Raw genomic sequence first — 12181 nt, 5'->3', positions numbered from 1 at the left:
GCAAGGATAGGAACTAATTTTACCCTCACTGTATACTTAAACTCCCAGCAAACTAAAACAGAGTTCCTGTTAATATTTAGGTGTGACTAATAACAACATACAGGTAAGAGAACTAACACATTGCTTTTATTTGAAAACATCGTTATTACACTATTATGGGCTAATCATGTAAAAAACCTTTTTTTTGAAACAATCACTATTACAATTGTAATTAATATCACGTTCAATAATAATCATAATGAAATCTCCTAACCGAAAATTATTAAGCGTCAAGAAAACTAACTATGATTTATAAGACCTTAGAGAGAGAAGGCCGATATTAATGAAAAAATGTATGCATTGAACATAAGTGAAAAGGGCTATCGATATGTGAGAGAAGACATTATTCGAAATTTCAATGAGAATCATTAGCCAATATCCCAATTCCTAACACCATCCGTAAATTTTGATTCATGGCCTGTATCCTTTCAATGTTATTTAAGAAAATCAGAAACAGGAGTGGTTCACCACTTCACACACTTTCCCATTCTAAAGGGTACCATTAATTACAATTGTTTGCCTCGTCATTTAGCCATCCCGCATGCATTAAGGATCTTACCTATGATCCGAATACATTTTAGCTTTACAGCAATCTCTCGTGCTGACACAGTCAAATGCTTTGCTAAAGTCTAAATAAACAATGACAAAATTGAATCCTACATACAACCCATAAGCCACATCCTCATAATAGTTTATTGAATTAGTTAAACAAGATTTTCCCTTTTCTAAATGACGTTATGTTTCCTTCATAAAAGCATTTCTAAATGAGCCTGTATTACCTACTTGATCATCGCCTGCATATGGTTGCCACTTCATTTATGGAACCACCTTTATGGATTAGCGACACATTAAGGCTTCTCAATCAAAGGGAATAACCCCTTTGCCAATGAAGTCCTCATGATTAACCTTAATGATGCATCCCCTCTTTCTTCAGTTAGTAAGTTTTGGGTGAAGAACATTGGATCGTGGCGAAAAATTAAGGTGAGAAATAAATTAGTCACCTTAGAACCACAAACGGTAATAATTCTGTTTTTTAGAACAGTCACGCAAACTTTTTCTGCCAATGTCCACTAAAATGAATTATTTTAGTTTATTTCTTTTAATAGTAAAACATTGTAATTATTTCTAATTCACCTTCAAAATTTGCTTTTTCACATTTCTAATTACGCAGTTCAAAAAATAAGAGTACTCGTTTACGAATACGTGATGTCCTCATAAAATTAGAAATAAAAAAAAAAATAAAATTGATTATCCCCCTGTATTCCGTTCGTACCAGCTCATATCTCAACTCCCAGAAACACTAAAAAAAAAGGTCTCAAACTTACCTTTCAGAATTAATGTGATAACTCATCCATGGCACACAACCACCTTCTCAACAAACTGCACGGATAACAGATCGGGTGCCACCAGTCTTGACCGTTTGTGTAACTCCATGTAAAGCAAAAGCAATTTAGCAACTGCTTACAAGAGAGAGAGAGATAAAAGAGCAGACAGACAACTGAAGGGTAGGAGAAAATTACACTGCATAAAGGGCAAAGTTTAAATAAGCAAATTATCAATGTTATCATAACTGTGTTGGCATTACAAAAACTGTGAGAGTTACAATCTTGTACAAAGTCGCTTACATTTTAACGAGACAAACTTGACTGCTAATGTAGGATGTTTCCGACACAAGAGCTGCCTTCTATCTATCGCCATTTTATGGGTTAAAGATATGGTCATCAACGGCAGAGTGACATATAACGAAGGTCCTCTCCCTGGAGTAATGAATCTTGAGATGGTTAGACCGTATTTGCGACCCTCCTCTACCAACTTTGAGCAAATCTCCTTTCAAATCTCGATCTCCAGCCCTGGAGAAATATGGAAAAGTTAAGAATTCTGACGCACGGGAATGATGGATGATTATCAAGGAGCCCAAAGTAAACAGCAAAAATTCGTTTAATCCTCACATGCCAGTTCACTTTTCCAATCCCTATAAACCTCGCTGTTTAAAAAGGAAAGCCTTCCAGCAAAAGCATTAGTAGCAGCCAATGCTATGGAAATCGACCTGTGTGTGTAGAAAAAAAAATTCAGGAAAACAAATACCTTTTAGACTGGAAAACCGATGGAATGTGTTGAAACATCTCTATCTAGCCTTAATGAACATTTGATAAACGGATAAAAAGAAGACAATTTATGAATATTGTGATACCGATCTTGTATAAAACAAAAGGTAAAAGTGAATACTAAAATTTAATAATATCGAAAATGTACATTTAAGTAAGTATGCCATTCTGTAATTTTTTTTTTACATTTGTTGTACACATTTAAAAAACAGTAAATAATTTTACCTTCCATAACAGAATACAAGCCTTGCGGGAAGGGAAACTATTTGGTTAAATAAGCACAATTGACACGATACTTAATGCCCAGATAGATTTACCAAAATGGCCCTTTTATGTGAAAAGGGCAATGCAACCTACATTTTAACGTAGACAAAGTTGGCTGCTTATGTAGTATAGGCCCATTATCCATGAATAAAATAAGTGAGCTGAATTTTTTTTTTATTGACTAGATATATTATTTATAACAATATTAACATCTTGAAACGTATATACGTTGCCAGAAACTGAAATATTTTCTACATTGCCACTTGCTTTAAGCAATTGGATGGTACCTCGCGATATATACGCCCATTAAACAGTTCATGACGTGCCCTATTTTGGCCAAAGATTATACATATCCCAAAGTGGCCGAGTGAGGGATTAAAAACCGGAAATAGCTCACACAGGGAACTTTACATCCTCCGCCTGAGATTGGTAACTGCAGTCTCGGTTGAAGAGGACCTCAGTAATTCCTCTTGTCATAGACGGTAATCGAACCCAGACCTCTCCGACCTTGGCATGCTTAACAGAAAAAAAAACACTAACTTCTTTTGCACATGTAATATATACACACACTGCAATCAAGTTGATATGAGTTGTGATATAAATCGAATTTTATCAACCGTTTTACGAACGTATTTTATCACAAGAAGCAATTTGATATTTCTTCATTTTCCATATTTCGAAAAGATACTGAGAGAGAGAGAAAAAGACAGAGTAATGCTGAAGTGGTATTATGGAAGGATACATCAGAAGGATACAGCTGAATTTCAAATCGATATAACATATACCAACCAGATCAAAGTAAACTTTTCGATCAACTATCGCAATGCAATGAGTTATTTTTAATGCATAAAATTCCATGGTTTTTATTCTTTTTTAAATACCACTTCGCTTTCTGTCTCTTCCTGTGCAATTAATTTTAAGTGTTTATCATATATTTCCTTTCCTTCTACGAATCTCTTTCGGCTCGATAAAGTATTTCTCTAAAAGTACTTTTTGTATCCTCCTCCGGTGGCTTTCCCGCGAATCTTTATCGTGTTCTTCTGTTTTTCCCCAAGTTTCTTTTGGACGTCTTTCCACCAAGCTGCTATCAAACTACCTCGAATTCTCATCATTTCCTCCGGCTGCTCTATCGGATATTGCGGCTTTCCATTATTTAGCGACTTCCCTGCAATTTTCATTTCCTTCCCCTCTCTTTCAGATTATCGATCCTGCCTCGACATCCATCCCCTTACTGTGGTCGCTTTAGCTTTAGTCTCAATTATCGTTTTCGATTGGTGGAGTTTTCTTAAGACTCTTTCAGACTTAATACTGTCTTTTCATGCATCTGGGAAGCTTTAGTGCCTATTAGCTACGCTCTTTCCTATACTTAAAGATGATAAATACAACGAAGCCTTTCATACAGTTTCATCTTATTACTCACAAAACCTCCCAAGTAATTGTTCCTGCTGGCTCCAGTTTATTTCCATTTCCCATGAAGCGGATTAATTTCTTCCGCTTACTTTGAACTTCATGAAGAGGAAAATATATTGCATATTAGATTCATTACACTTCGCTGCATTTATGTGTATAATTCGACAGTCTCGCTGCCCATGTAGAGAATCCACACATAAGTTTACAGTTTCACTTAAGCTACTTCCTGGGCAGACAGGAGGAAAAAATAAGCAAAAAATGTCCATTCTTTTAACCTGAAATTTAATCATTCCCAGTTGCCTGTTCATAACGAGCGTTGGGCTTTAAGAATGAAAGCCAAAGAAACCAAGGACATGAGGAGGTCTGCATATCTAGCCTATAAATGACATGTATTCTAAGATCGATTTACTTGTTTGTGCATCCACTAGTCCTTATTTCTGCATTGCATCAGTTTGTGCTACAAGGATCGTCGCTTTACAATGACTATTAGTGTTGTATTTAGGAGGAGAGGTAGGATACGACTGAATGCTATTCTGGTTTCAGTTAGAATATCCCAAATACTGTTGAACATACTTCTATGCTACTGATTTATTTATGTAATTCTCAGATTATGTGCTCCTTCGAGCGAAAAACGAATTTTCACTGAATAAGCAGTTTTTATGAATGAACTGTAATGGCTACCATCTTTCTGACCAAAAAGCACTTGTCGTGCATTCCTGTGGAAATCAGAAATGCATGCCGAGTCAGAGCTGTTAGCCAGTTATTGAAAAATAACTCTTACTAGCAATATTCTATTTAGGCTTAATATTTGACAGTAAACTTAACTAGCGCACTTAAAATACATATGCACTTCCTGCTCAAAGGTATACTCCATTTCGATCTTTAAAGAATTCGATTTGCTCTTGATGTTTACCAATAGGAAATTTATTGTATTGAGGTTTCTCATGGATTTGTTCAATAATCTACTTTTTTTTTTTCGTAGGAAGTTACTAGCTAAGTTCTAATTATCGCAACCATCATATGGGGAGAGTTGCCTTGGTGTTCCTTCGCACATCGACTACCTTGGTAAGAGGTTCAAATGGTACTAGACGTGATCTTCCTTCTCCCACTGAAGGGCCTTGTAGTTTACTCTTGAAAAGATCAATCATCGGTGGCCGAATTTTTGTTTTTTCCCCCCAGATATTTTCATTTATTCTTCATTTAGCAACAGTCATTTTATATTTCAGTTTGTGTCAACTTCAGCCAGTAAAAGAAACAGTTTAACTGGTTTTCCGGAGTTTTCACTTCTGAAAAACTTTCTTGCATTCATTTTAGTTATTCATTTTTGAAAACATTAAACGCGGGAATAAAAAAGTTAAGTATTTTCCTTCTTTTACTATTATTATTTTCTATGTGAAGACTTTATTTTAAATTTTTTGTCACATATCCTGTCTTTTCGGTGTCGGAAAGAATACCTTTAGTATCTTTGGGTAGAATATGTTAATTTATGAAACCTCTTGATAGCCAATATTTGCGATGTAAACTTCCTTGATGGAGGTCCCTGGCTCCCTTATCTGTGATATTCGTTATCACAGAGGATCGCAGAATACCGTGGAGGAGCTTGGTTAATAAACAATAAAAATAAGGTTTCATACTTTAAAGTTCAGTGGTTAGGTTAATAAAAACCCTTTCCTTGTATCAAGGACGGATTATTTTATTTAAATATCTAAAATCACTTCGTTTTCAATTTTTCTGCCAAATAAATCAAGGAATAGTAAAAAAAAAAAAAAAAAAAAAAAAAAACCTACATTTGGATTGTATCACGTATATTATTAAAAACAAACGTCAAAACCTTTTTATCATCACACTACTTGTTCAACTGTTATTATAATAACAGTGCTTATAATATCTTTATTTACAATGCCAGTTAATCGTTTGCGCAAACGCACCAGCGTCTTAATTTCGTATTTAAAAATTAACTCAAATTCTGGTTAATCATACACTCGATTTCTTGTTGAGACCTTTCTAATGATACACGATTTGTTTTGTTTTTTTTTTTTTTTGATAGATACAAAACTCGACGCCGATATCGTGAACAAACATATTCAAGAACGGTTTTCATAGCAGATTGGTTCATTATTTTCTGACTGCCTTCTCTGTACTCTAGTCAGGAAAAGCATTTTACGAAAATATTTATTTCCTTATATCTTTTCAAATATTACTTTTTCGTGTCTCACTGGACCTGGTTGGTTGTTGGATTTTAGGAGTATCGGCAACTAAGACCATATTGCTCCGTGTATATTGCGTGTGTTTTGAGATCGATTTTCTGTTTGATGGAGGAAAACCCGAGTTCCCGGGAAACTCGAGAAAACCATGCTACCCTCGCCTGAGACCGACTAACTCAGCCACGTTGTGAATTCCTCCTGTCATCGATGGGATTCGAACTCGGGTTTTTCCCACCCTTTGTTGGGAAGACGGCGATTCTACCAACTGTGTTACCTCCGAGGGCTCTACTGGATCGTTAACAGTTGTAGAATGTCATACAGTAATTACTTTTTATCAATATTGTTAACAGGATGCCTCAATTAGGCCTGCCTAAAAACTTGAACGTTGACTTCCTTTTGCAATCTCGATATTTTCAAATATAAAAATTTGTCGGTTCAGTTTTACACTATAAGTGTAAAACACTATTACATCTTATACCTGATGTTTGTATTTCATATATGCCAAAGAGTATTTTTGCACTCTGTTTATAGAAATAATTAAAAAATAAGGCATTATTTGTGAAATCCCTTGAAAACCGAGAGCCTCCGAAAGGCTACAGTAGAAGTGGTCGATTAGTTTGTTTATTAATAGATCAAAACCAGCTATTAAAACTCAGCTTTCTCAATATAAATTCATTCTTTAGACGTTGAATTGCAACTAGGAATTTATAAAAAAATTCGAACAAAAATGTAGAAAACTCACTATGGAATATTACGCTAAAAAACACTTTTATATGGATAAGAGCACTGGTAAGCGTAAATAAAATTTTCGAGGATAAAAATCAATGTCTATATAATTTAATGTATTAAAAGAATTTTTTTTAAAAAATCTGCGAATATTGTAATAGCAAAGTTTAATAATTAACTACACTTGTCTTAGAATAATGCTGTAGGTATATTTTATACATTATAGCTTCGATCTATAACGATCACAAAACTGAGAATAAGATTGTCTGCAAGATTATATCGAGCTTTAAAAATGAGTTTCAGGGCTCCTAAACAACTTCTTGTTCAATTACAAAGAACATTAGTAAACGAGACAGATATTTTTTAAAACCCTCTGGCCTCGATGTGATAACGCAAGACTTTAAACACAAACAGGAGATATGTTTATCGTGGCATGTGATAATCATTCACTGAAACCAGTGATTGATATTAAAAAGATTAGCACCATAAGCCAGTATGCGATAAGAGAGAGACAGCAATCAGCATTGCTTAGGGTTAGATTTTCTACCAACAGAACTTGACTAATAAATACTATTATGAAGGTTTCTTGTTTTTACCTTCATTCTCTCTTTTCTAGCTTCTGTATGACTGCCTATAATTTAGGCAGACGCTTTTCAAATTTCTTTTTTGGCCGCGGAACTTATTTTTAAAATCGAAATTTTCCTCTTCAAAACCACTACATCTCTAAAAACAGTAACGCGTATGCGCAAATTGAATAAAAATATCAATGATAAAAAAATTAACGGGAAGATTTACAGAACTTCTGGGTTCCTCTGTGGAAGCTCATAATACTGGAGAACATACTTTGAAATCCTTGTTCTTGATAGTTCTGAACTTTTGAATATTTGTCATTTCGTACTAAATGTTTGTATCTCGAAAATCATCTCATGCCTCTTTCTATCCATATTTTATTAAAAACCAGGATAAAACAATGATCGTAAGATTATCTCACTCTCACACACACAATTTCAAGTAACCTTATGGTACCGCGGAACTCTGTTTCAAAACTTATCAATTTTGGGCAACGGTTCATTAAAAACATTGTGAGGGACAGAGGGACAAATTCCAACTACCTTAGCTGTCCCTTCACTAAGGTTTCATCAAATACCGTTTAACACTTAATAAAACTCTCGATAAAGACAATTTGATAAATAAATGCAACTTTTCACAAGTGGGAAAGCACTGTATACAGTACATTTGCATTTGATTTAACGATATGATTTCCATTGGCTTATATGCTATGGTACATTTGTACTCGCGATTGAGTTAACGTGGTTCTAGCCTACATGACTGCTAAATAATTATGTTCTTATTCTTATATTCTCTCTATATTGTGAGCTCCTATCTCTTGGGATGTGTTTTGCCTATGTAATAAAGTAATAATTTAATTGTAATTTAAAATGTTACGCGTATTGTATATGAAAAATATCTGTTTATCATCACTTTATCACCATAAAAAAGTTTTTAATTAGAAAAAAAAACATGCACACTACATCCCCTTAGCATTAAAATTAAACCGAGTTTGTTCCAGTTTAACTTAATGTTATTTAAGAAAATTCTGACAAAAAGATCACTGGTCTTCCTTAAGTACGTCTAAAATGTTGCAACTCTTCCTATCTTTGGTTTCTTTTATTTTTCGCAAACAGTGAGTAGATGCCACTGATAAATATGCAACAGTGAGAATTAAGCCTTTCTTTCTTTCGGTTTGCTGGCCTCACCCACCTGACTAAGAATTAGTTGGAGAATTCCATTTAACTAACTTTTCGGCAAGAATTTCTGGTACAAATACACGAAATGAAGACGAGAGAAAGAAGAGGAAAAAGTCAGATTCTTTTCATTCAGAAACAATCCAAACTACGACGTAGGTCAATTCCTTACTGCACCACCTAAGAGCCGACCCTATTTGTCCCTTAAGCCACTATTTAGAGTTCCGATGTTTTGTTTCTGAAGGTAAGAAGTCCCGTTGTTTTTCTAAAATCCCCCCTGTTAGAGAGGGAGTCACGCCATTCTTGACTGCAACTTTAAAAGTGGATTACTATCAGAGACGGGCCTGCTGCACATTGACAAAAGAAGTGTTGCAAAGAAATTTCACCGACTTCGTTTCTTAAGGCAGGATGCGCTTGGAATTACTGCTTCTTTCGTATCTCCAGTTCGCATTAAAGTTGGGAACCCCAATGAATGAAGAGAAGGAAGGAAGGAAGGAAATACGTGCGATAAAAAAAAAGTGTGTGAAAAAGAAAAGTAGAATAGAATGAATTAATAAAATGTTGACAAAATAACCAAATATATGAGCATGGCTAAAAATAATGTATGTTAACTGAAAACTGAGTGACAAATAAAGTTGGTGAATACATTTATAAAATCAGTTTCGGAGAAGTAAATTTTCATTTAATAAACGGATTTCATTGTACGATTATTTCTGTCATAATCTATATACAAATTCCAGGTTAAATAGTTTTAGCATTTGTTTTCCGATAGAATGACAGACATAATAAAGCGATACTATCATTAGAATAATTTCCTAAATTTGAAAACGCTTTCGATCATCAGATAATCATCATATCTCAGTGCAATTGGAAAGTACTTGTGATGGAGGGCTCATTCAGTCCTATAGTGATCCTCATGTTTCTTCAGATTTTTCGACTAGTTCAGGCTAGCGAAATGTGCGTCCATTAAAAATAAGGTCGCTGCAATTATCATTGTGGTTAGAATTATGGTATTCTGTGTTTTTAAGAATCATTGTGGCAGAACAGGTCCCAGGTCTATCAAAGACTTTTTGGTGACCCCTCTCCAAATTCTTATTAAGTTTATGCATTATATTTTTTACTATTAACTGAAAAATACTTACTTTTTTAATTTTAAAAAAATATATTATTTAGGAAATAAATAAATTAACCACATTTTGCAATATAATAATTTTATTTATTATAATATAAATCGTATCAACGAATAAAACATAGTATAATTATTTAATATAAACTCCAACAAATTCATCATTCTCTCTTTTGCGCCCCCTAAATTTTGGCTCCCTGAACGGTCGCACGCTCGAACGCCCCTGCATTGTGGGTAGAATGCTGGACTGTGTTTTTAAGAAATAACAGAAGTTCAGATCAATTCAATATATTTTTATAAAGATGGGTAGGGGCCTCTGTGGTGGGTGTTCATAACGAAATGACAGATGTTTCCCCTTTGGAGTAACGGAACGATTTCTCATTTTGTGTGAATTTTAATTTCCCTTCTGCTTTTCCCTCTTTTGATTATTTATTATTATTTTTTCATAGAAGAGTAGCGCCAGCTATGAGTACTTGCAGTATACTATATATTTATTTTTAATTTATATTTGCAAACCTTTGGAGTAAAACATTTAATATTAAGGAAAACAGATGGCACTACGTTGTTAGGAAAGGAATAATTTATTATGACTGACGGTTTCGGAAATAATTTCACATCCATCCTCAGAATGAGTGGTGGTTTATTAGGGTTGCAACCAGTCTTTATATTGTTACAATTAGGTCACACAGAAAGCCAAAAATGCATAAAAAAAGGTAAGTTTTCAAAGTCGTGCGAAAATCGCTCTGTCAGTAGAAGGACAGAAAAGTATATCAGTTAGTGATTTATCCCACCATACGGAATGTTACGTCTTTCCCAGCACCAAGTTCGCATTGAGCGTCACCTCACAGATTTCGTATTCCACAGTTCACACTTGGGTGAACTTTCATACGACTGTAAAGCATACTGTTTACATTGAATTCTTTGTTAAGGGTTGAGTTGTGATGTCACTATAATTAACGATAACAGTATAAGGGCAAGTTGCAAACCTGAATATCTTCTAATGATTCTGAGGATTAAATTCTTAATTATTTCCGAAATCAGTCGTAATAAAGTATTACTTTCTTCAAAACGTAGGCAATTTGTGTTTCTTACTATAAACGTTTAGTGTTTAAGTAAGGTCTTGGAATAGTCAGGTCAGAAACCCATAGGGTAGTTAGGTGTTCACAATGCAGAAGCACGATAATTTCGTTCTGTAAGGCTGGCTAGGTACAGATTCCTTGTGTCTGAATTTCAGCCTTGGCGACTCCTTTTTGAAAGCGGTTCACAACATTAAGCGACCATGATATTGATGAAGTGATATTGGTGCAGTATAAGGCGTCAACAGGTGTTTGAGTGATGCCGAAAGATTGATGACATCACAAGAAGGCGGAAACCAACGTTGTATACTGGAATGAAAGGAAAGTGGTGTCATTGTGATATGATTTAACAATGCCCCACCTCATACTGCTATTTAGAAAACTCTAGAAATAAGATGTTATCGCAGTCCTGAAGAACTTAATTTCTTAATGTGATGGAACAGTGTTTGTATTTGCAAATGTCTATTTAATGGGAAGTTTTATAAAAATTTTAATTTGATTTTTGCTCTAATTAGTTCAGAATGCGCAATAAGAGGAGTTAGAACTTTTTTCTATACTCGGGAGCAATCGAAAGAGAACATATGAAATAATAAGTCGCACTACACAATGTTTGAAAATTTGGTGAGCCGTTGTATCTTCTTTCTGTAATTCAGTAGAATTGGGTTCACCTGCCAGTACGATAATGCTTCTTCCCATAAAGCCAGGCCTAGCACACCTGGTTTGGGGACGATGTTCCAAACTCTTTGATCTGAATCCTAACTAACACCTTTCGAACTACTTTAACAATACCGGTGTCTGGATGCTGTTGAATGGATAGAGTCCATGTTTATCACAACGAATTTCGATGTCTGGAGACATTTTCTCCATATAAATCCAAAATCAGGAACTGTTTACAGGAACTCTATCATGTAATCTACGATTTCTCATTTGAGTTAGACGTTAAACAATGCCTTTTGTTAACAAAGATCCTCACAATAAATAAATTTTCGGTTTATACTCCAGACGGCCATATAGGATCAAACGCGTTCACAAGAAATACAGAGAGAAAAGGTATAAGAACATCGCCGTATTTAGTGGTCTCATGGGCCTAAACTACGGTCGTTTGACTATTCAGCTACGTAGTCAGTCGTATTAGTATTGAATAATCCGCCGGAGGATTCCGAAAAATAAAACAATCAGAAAAATACATTTCCTTAACAGAACAATAACTTAAAGAAAGGATATTTGAAGAAGAGTGCATAATTACTCTTCTGGAAATCCCTAAATTTAAATATATCGGTTACTCCTTGGAGATTTAGAAAATTGAACTTTTGATTAAAGCAGCTTATACTGTAAGATAATTAAAGGCCTTTATTTTTCCTTAGATTCTTCCATGTCAGAAAACCCGAACGGAATCGAGAGGGCTGTCTGTTTCTCGGTTGCTAATCGTCCGTCACCGATATTTACCACCGTGACGAATACGGCAACAGGAGCACATGGCTTTTAC

At 34.7% G+C, this 12181-nt stretch overlaps 1 protein-coding gene across 1 annotated transcript in view; it reads right to left on the bottom strand.

Annotated features, from left to right (window-relative positions):
• The window catches only part of LOC150089367 (uncharacterized), a 164720-nt gene that overhangs the window by 131971 nt on the left and 20568 nt on the right, over window positions 1–12181 (bottom strand). The window lies entirely within an intron of this gene.

The sequence above is a fragment of the Mastigoproctus giganteus genome, chromosome 2 (assembly GCF_048544385.1).
Source record: "Mastigoproctus giganteus isolate SK-2022 chromosome 2, ASM4854438v1, whole genome shotgun sequence".
Classification (NCBI taxonomy): Eukaryota; Metazoa; Arthropoda; class Arachnida; order Uropygi; family Thelyphonidae; genus Mastigoproctus; species Mastigoproctus giganteus.
The sequence above is the reverse complement of the archived record's forward strand: the minus strand, read 5'-3'. Positions and strand labels throughout refer to the sequence as shown.